The following is an 8,748-nucleotide window of genomic DNA, read 5'->3' on the forward strand; positions in this document are numbered from 1 at the left end:
AAAAAAAAAAAAAAACTGTACAAAAAAAGAACTACAAAGTTTTCCCTCCCCCCTGTGGCGGAAAGAGGTATACTACATGGTTCTTGGGTCCTTCACTATGTCCGACTTTGAATTTGGGATATACAGGGTTCCAAGCCCAGCCTCTTCCCTCCTTGGTGGGGGTCTGCAGTGCTAGAGTCTCCTGAAGAATCTGATCATGGTGATGACAAAAAAACCCTCCTGGGACCCAGAATATTCCAGGCACGGAAAGGGGAGGCCTCGTCAGCACAGAGCCTGCAGACAAGCAAAGGGAGGGGGGAACAGAATACACAGGCAATCAGATGAAAGTGGAGGATAATGTGCAATCAACAAATTGGATCCCAGTAAAATTTTAAATGTTTTGAAAATCATGATGAATAATAAATAATAATAGCTTTTTACAGAAACCAAAGTGTCAGGTCACCAAATGTAGCCTGCTGTGTAAGAATTTAGTTTTTTGCTACTAAAGTGCTTCATTTGCATCTGTGTGTTTTCAAATTGGGTTTGGTAAAATATGTCATTTAAAATAGCTTATTGTTTGTAAATAAAATAAAAAACTTGTATGAAATACAAGCAACCTTATAAAGGCTTGGATTTAAATCCGTGCAACCACAGTGGGATTTTTTTGAAAGAGGGTCTACCAGATGTGGCTTATTATCCCAAATGACCTTTGATTTTAACAAAGGAGAAATTAGGATAATTACCATTTAAAAAGCTACCACTGCACAGGTGTTACTGTAAAATATGATAACTAAGTCCCTTTGTAGAGTGGTGGTGATGTTGTGGTTGTTCCTCATGAAATAAACAGACAGAAACAGGCCTATACAAACAAATGGAGCAGATGATGAGGAAGATTAGACTTCAACCTCACAGAGAGACAATTGCACTGATTAAATGTAAGAAAAGATGATACAGAAAAAATATTCTCTGTCTTTGTCACAAGGAAGTACCAATTAAATTTACATGGCTGCAATATAACAAAGAGTGAAAAATTTAAGGGGGTCTGAATACTTTCCGTACCCACTGTAAATCTAAAGTGTTTTAAACCTTTGTTTTGAAGGCAGCTATAGCTGTCCTTTTATGTTGAGATGCTGGTTGCCTTTTTGCAGCAGATGCTCCTAGTTGAAACCCTGACCTAAATAATCAAAAGATTTACCACAGATCAAAGAGGACAGGTCAGTCTTTGACACAACCAGGAAATGTATATGTTACCGTTGTGGTTTTATAACTGGGTTGACAGTTGACACTGATGTCAAGAGACTAAATAACAAAAACAGAAAGACAAGTTCACAAGTCGTAACTTAACATCATATTTAAATGTTCACTATCCCCAATGGATAAAATCAAGTCCCATCTCACAAATTTCTCATTGAATATGCTGTTTCACTCAGAAATATGCCACATTACAGAATTTTAATGGGTTGTGAATACCATTTCATGCAGATCAGCAAGAACCCCTCTTGCACATTTACACATACGAATGACCTTTCTCACACAAAGTCCTCTAAAAATACTACTAAAGCACAGATAAAAGTCTGTATTTTACCCTATAAGAGTACAGCAGTTTCCCTAGATAACCATAACACAAAGCTTCACGTACAAATAATCCCTTTGCATCCACACTCACCTCATCTGCACACACACACTCAATCTGTGGAATAATAATTTCCAGGGTTTTATCCATCACCGCCGCCTAATCTGCGCTGGACCGCTGTGTCGACTGCATAGTGGCCTAGACGTGAGGAAAAAAATCATAATTTTTTCTGAGAGGGCTGATTTTTGACAGCCTGCTGCGAGCACAGGGTTGCGCTGGGGAGAATTTGAGCCGTCTGACTCAAAGAGTGACAGACAGGGCCGTCGGTGCACAAGAACAGGAAAAGGAAGAGTGTAGCAAATGAATGTGTGGTAGTTTGCAGCTGTGCATGCTGTATACATGCGCATTACCCAGTGGTGGACAGTAACGAAGTCGTTTTACTTCGTTACTGTACTTAAGTACATTTTTCAAGTATCTGTACTTTACTGGAGTAGTTTTATTTTGAGTAACTTTTACTTTTACTTAACTACATTCCAAAGTATAAGATCGTACTTTTTACTTCACTACATTTCATAAAACTTATCGTTACTCCTTATAATATATCACGGGCTCCGAGACGCAGAAGCGGTGTCTGATTCAAGAACGTATACTCTTACTCGAGTAAAATTGAAAACTGAGTACTTTTACTTTTACTGGAGTAATATTTTATTATACGGATCTGTACTTTTACTCAAGTACTTGATTTGTGTACTTCGTCCACCACTGGCATTACCACACAAACACACACACATGTGCGAGGTGGGTTAAGTGACCATGTCTTTAGGTTAAGCTTGCCTACTGCTGAGCAGCTTTCAGGTCACACACAAACAAACACACACACAAAGCTTACAAAGGGATCCGGTGCAACAACAATGTCCTCAACTCTTCACAGATTCCCAAAGATTGGCCTGCTGTCGTTTTGCCCCTGAACTGAGCTGCCATATGGTTTTGTAGAACACACACACATACTTAACCACAAATTCACACTTAAAAGGTTAGTTCACCCAAAAATGAAAATTAGCCTGTGTTTTACTCACCCTCAAGCCATCCTAGGTGTATATGACTTTCTTCTTTCAGACGAATACAATTGGAGTTATATTAAAAATTGTCCTGGCACTTCTATGCTCTATCATTGTAGTCGGCGGGTGTTTCTGTTCAACAGCCCAAAACACGTTAAATAAAGCACACGCATCCATAATAAAACGTGCCTCACATGGCTCCGGGGGGTGAATGAAGGCCTCCTGTAGCCAGAGGCGGACAAAGTACTCAACTCCATTACTTGAGTGAAAGTACAGATACTGCTGGTCAAATTACATTACAATTGTAAAAATTGACAATATTGTGTCTAATATATACCACAACATTTACTTCTTATTATTGAATTGTTGTAAATAAATATCACATTTGCAGCTGGTCAGTGTTCAAAAAAATGCGGGAAATCAATTCATGTAGCCCTACAAGAGTGATTACTGATAAACTGTTAAAAAAGACTTTAGTCACGTTTTAGACAAGAAACAAATCACCCACTGACTTTCAAAGCTGCTACATAGTAACGACTTTCTACTTCGAGGACCTTGATAGAAATGTAGTGGAGTGAAAAGTACAATATTTGTATTTCAAATGTAGTGAAGTTAAAGTCATAAGTTCCCAGAAAAAATAATACTCAAGTAAAGTACCGATACTCAAAAAGGGTACTTAAGTACAATAATCAAGTAAATGTACTTAGTTACTGTCCGCCTCTGCCTGTAGCGAATACATGCATTTTTGTCAGAAAAATATCCATATTTCAAATGGAATAAACACTTTTCTATCACTTACGCTATCTGTCATATGTGGAAGCAGTTCCGGCGGATGACGTAGGACGTCGCCATTGCATGATTAGTGACAAACATGGAGAGAGAACAAAGCAAAATGCCGGTTATGAATTAGAAGCACAAATGAGGATTGTAAAGAAAAATGTCGGAGGCTTTTGATATAAACCAAGAGGGGACTGGTTTTCCTTTGCTAAAGAAAGGAAACTTTGCTTCCTTAAACAAACTCGTGAGACTAGCATATCTCAGAGGCACGCGTGCCACGCATACGTCCTATGTCATCCGCCGGAACGCTTCTGCATACGCCAGTGAGAGAAAAGTGTTTATTGTGTCTGAAATATGGATATTTTTCTTACAAAAACGCATGGATTTGCTACAGGAGGCCTTTATTCACCCCCCGGAGCCGTGTGAGGGAGAAGGGTATAACTGAAGCCTGGAGATCTCCAAATGGGGGAGGGAACTCCAAAACGGGGTTGGAGTTCCAAAATAGGGCGTGGCGAAACTGGTCAGTGTTCAAAAAATGCTGGAAAATAATTTCATGTAGCCCTACAAGAGTGATTAGATAGAGCTGCTACATAATAACGACTTTCTACTACGAGGACCTTGATAGAAATGTAGTGGAGTGAAAAGTACAATATTTGTATTTCAAATGTAGTGTTAAAGTAGTCATAAGTTCCCAGAAAAAATAATACTCAAGTAAAGTACCGATACTCAAAAAGGGTACTTAAGTACAATAATCAAGTAAATGTACTTAGTTACTGTCCGCCTCTGCAGATGACTCAGATGTTAGATGGAGAGCTTTCGTTTATGTGAGACAAATTGACACAGGAAATACAAATATAAACCTACCCCACACCTGACCCTAACCTTAGCCAGTGAAATGGACTGCACAGCAGGATTGGCGCTGAATAGCGTGGTAAAGAAAGTTGCAGTTCAGGAGATAAACAGTTAATAAGATTATGCGATATGAGATTGTTCCGTAACTCCCCAACCGGACCTCACCGGACAATGGCACCTTTTTAGTTGCACCCAGCTTCACTACCCCCTCCTAACGTTACCCTGTGAATCTTAAGCCCCGTTGCTTAAAACAAAGCGATAGAGTAAAATCTTTCCCCTGCGCTGCGCTGGGACGGCTGGCGGGAGAGCTCATGGGTGATTCCCGTTTATATCATGAAGCAAAGGTTCAAACTCCAGTCCGAACACCACTGGCCACGAGCTTTGGGCTCTGCTCTCACAGAGCATATTTATTTATATAGCATATGTGATTTTAGATCAACTAGAAACGATGCTTAATTTATGAAGTTTTATTTTTGAAATGTAAGTCAATAACGATTGGCTGAAGCCAGAGCCAATGGTGAAAGTCTTTGCGTGAGGAGACCCCGCCCCATTTTGGAAGTTCTGTCCACTTTTGGAGTTCACGCCCCATGTTGGAGATCTCTGGTCTGCAGTTATACCTACTTGGTGTGAGGCACGTTTTATTATAGATGCGTGCACTTTATTTAACGTATTTTGGACTGTTGAACAGAAACACCCGCCCACTACAATGATAGAGCATAGAAGTGCCAGGACAATTTTTAATATAACTCCGATAGGATTTGTCTGAAAGAAGAAAGTCATATACACCTAGGATGGCTTGAGTGAGTAAAACACAGGCTAATTTTCATTTTTGGGTGAACTAACCCTTTAAATCTATACTGAAACTGACAGATAAATAGATGTAAATCAGTCCCCAGTTAGATGATCGGGGTCAGCCCAGAGGAACATTTTATTGCTCAAAGATTGCTCTTTAATAGCTCAGGGGACATTACTTCACTTTTATGCTCCATTTAAAGGTGCAGTAAGTGATATTAGCCTCTCTGGGACTGTTAGACATGCCCATCTTTTCCAAAATCCACCTACTCAACTACAAAATTCCTGCTTATGGGCTGTCCTATGAACATTCAAAATGACTGATATATATAATCTAATTCACTTAATTCAGTAATATATGCAGCAACTTTAAATGTATATGGACAGAATAGCTCAGATAATTTTACTATTTGGTAGTATTTGATGAGAAATTCAAGTTCATGCTAGTGTTATTTTTTGTTATTTACATACCATTATAGTATTTATTCACATTTTCAATTGGCTTTTATTTTTATATTCAAATTTATAATTTTAATTCAAGTAATTTTCTGTGGTTTGTCATTTTTATTAGTTTCAGTTTTTATATTTCAATTTAGCTTTAATTTTTATTATAGTTTTAATAATTGTAGTACTTTTTTCAGTTAATTGCCAAGTTTTTAAAAAAGTTTTTCTTTTAATATTTATATTTCATTTTATTTTATTTCAGATTTATATTAATTACTGAAAATGATTTTTAATAATTTTAGTTAACAAAAACATTGGTTCATATTGAGATTTGACTTTTTATCACAGATTTTTTGAGACACTGTTGAGATTTCTTCTGAAACCTTAGAGAAGACAAACTATGAACAATAATTAATAATAAATAAGTATTTCTTTGCTCTTATTATAATCTAATTAACTGCTGTCTAGGTGAAAACAACCACAACATTACAGAAATCTCATTTTTCTTTCCTATGGGAGATATAATCCTTTTTCTCTTTGTGTAGTTTTGAAACAGTTCTTATTGTGTTCGGGAAACTTCTACCTGTGGTTTTCAACAACCAGCTCTCTGCTCTGTGTGTTTACTTTAAGTGTATGCACTTAAATGTTACGTGTGCCTTCGATAACTTTCCTATGCGAGTCAATATTGCTCCAGTACAGACTAGAAGCCTGATAATCAAGGCAATAAACTAAATGAATGCGGGCACCAATAGGAAGTCTGTTAGCTAACACTTTGTTTAGAAAGCCTCAGCTATAGATCTGTTTATACACGAATCCTTCACCTTCTAATCAATACTGATCACAACTTTCCCCATGAGGAAAGAGATAGACACTGACAAATGTCACATCGATGACTGTGACTGTTTACCAGCCAATATAAACATATAAACACAGAATTTGTTCTGTAGAAGCTATTAACGGTTTTTGGTTATTAAGTAGGCCTATTTGATTAAAGTGACTTACAAATGTTTACCACAAAATTGAAAGAAAAAAATATATTAAACTAAATGTATGGAAATAAAATGAAATATTATCTTAGGGATATGTGAAGGTCCTCCTTAAGGTTGATAAAATTAGAACAATTAAGACAATAAAAGTGATACGGTTACACTGTCTCTTTAAGAAAATGTTTATTTAAATGTTTGTTTAAAGGGGTCATAGGATGCTACATGCACTTTTACAAGTTTTTTTTTCCCTGTAATTTTTGTGTTACAATTGTGTGTTGTGTTTTGCAAAATGTGTTTTATGAAACTGAAAACTGAGTCAAAGGCCGAGGATTAGTGTATGGTTTTGCAGATTTGGTGTGTGGTTCTGGTGTTTGAGTGTCAGGTTTCAGAAATTGTGTGACAAGTAAAGATTTTGGGCCAGTTTTACTAAACAGGGCAAATTAGCGCGAGAGCGCAATTCCAAAACAACGGCGATGGGTGTGGACATTTCTGCGGGTGATTTACTAACAACACGCAAATTAAAGAACACAGACGCAGCATCTCATTTACATATCGAACAACGCAATCTACCAAGCGCAGCGCAAATTAGCATAGTCACAAATAAAGAATAAAGAAATGAAGAAGCCACAGTACGTTGAAAAGAACCGGAGGCCAAAAAATGAAGGGTTGCAAAAAGTTTTGATAGACCTGGTATTTCGTGACTCCTAGTTGAGGGTTCCAAGTCGTCTTTTATTTCCTGAAGCAAATTAAACATAACATGGCTTGGCAAACGATATGTTCGGATAATGTATTCATCTGGCATTCAAAATAAATTAATATTTGTGGAAAAAATCCTCTCCCTTCCCAGGTGAAAAAGACGTAGTATTAAATGTATTAAAAATATACTTGAAATTCAAGTAGTATGTTTATAATACATTTGTATTCCCAACATGCTTATTTGAAGTGCAATAAAAATATATTGAATTGCATTTTAATATATTTCTAAAAAGTATACTAGAAGTACTTTTGTATTAAATATATGCTTAGTTATACTTCTAAAAAATATGCTAAACAGAAGCATACTTTTAATGTATTTATAAAAAGTATACTAGAAATACTTTGGCAATAAATATATTTTTAATTACACTTTTAAGGAATATGCTAAACACAAGCATACTTTAGTGACTTTTTAGTGTATTTACAGAAAACATACCATGCGCTCTCTGTTCTCTGCGGTGCCTCCTCCTAGCAGCCATTTCAAGCACAAAATAGTTTAAGACATGCTTTTTTGGGGGCGTTAATGGCGCAAATACCAGTAATTTGACGAGCGCAAACCTTAGTAAAACACGTTGGTGATTCATTTGAATACTCTCCTCCCATAAATTTTGCGTCTGAAAGGGAAACTCCTACAAATGCATATTCAATAAGGTCAGGCGCAAAAATAACTGTGTCCATGCCTTTTCACTTTTCACTGCGCGTCTTTAGTAAAACCTGACAGTACTATTTTAACGCCAAATGGCGGTTTGCGCTGGCGCAAGCTGTTAGTAAAACTTGCCCTTTGTAAGCAGTTGAAAAAACTAAACAAAATTTTAAAAAACTATTTATACTTATAAAATAAGTATACTACTAAAATATACTACTTATATTTATAAAATATAAATAAAAAATATAAAAATAGAATAAAATAAAATAAGAATTATGCAGTATTCCTTTAAGAATGCATATGAGTAATGCTGTATAAATGAGCATGTTTTAGTTTTGGCCTTCCTGTGAACTCTCTGATCAAAACACTGATAAATTTGTTTGTGTGTGTGTGTGTGTGTGTGTGTGTGTGTGTGTGTACAGGTTTCAGTGTTTCTTAGTGTGTGTGTGATGAGGCTGATAAGTGTGCGTGAGGTGCTGGTTTTGTATCCGGTAACTTCAGATATCAATGCAAACTCATCAGCAGGGCTGCACTAATTTTCTATTGGTTCATTATTAATGGACCACAGGAAAAGAGAGATATAGCCATAAAGGAAGAAAGAAACAGCTTCAACTGTAAAGGCCTGAAACATGATCAGTATAGATATTTTACTTTATTCGTTCATAGAATCAACAAGGATAGGCTAATGAAACATATTGTGACATATGCACAAGCCCGTGAGGTCCTTTTATCACTTTTATGTCAGGTTATCTCATCTTTTAATTTCCTGTGGAACTCGGGCTTTGCTTATTCTGGACTAATGTGTATGTGTATGTGTATGTGCATGCGTGTGTGTGTGTGTGTGTGTGTGTGTGTGCACCAGAGCGAGAGAGTGACACTGCACTG

General features: G+C 36.8%; 1 long non-coding RNA gene across 1 annotated transcript in view; it reads right to left on the reverse strand.

Moving 5' to 3' along the window:
- Window positions 1-4,367: 4,367 nt before the first annotated feature.
- LOC107714065 (uncharacterized) overlaps window positions 4,368-8,748 on the reverse strand; it is a 10,345-nt gene continuing 5,964 nt past the window's right edge. Inside the window, exon 3 of the long non-coding RNA XR_001636956.1 lies at window positions 4,368-4,469. This is a non-coding gene — a long non-coding RNA (uncharacterized LOC107714065). The remainder of the gene's footprint in view (window positions 4,470-8,748) is intronic.

The sequence above is a fragment of the Sinocyclocheilus rhinocerous genome, unplaced genomic scaffold (assembly GCF_001515625.1).
Source record: "Sinocyclocheilus rhinocerous isolate Xijiao unplaced genomic scaffold, SAMN03320098_v1.1 scaffold568, whole genome shotgun sequence".
NCBI lineage: Eukaryota > Metazoa > Chordata > Actinopteri > Cypriniformes > Cyprinidae > Sinocyclocheilus > Sinocyclocheilus rhinocerous.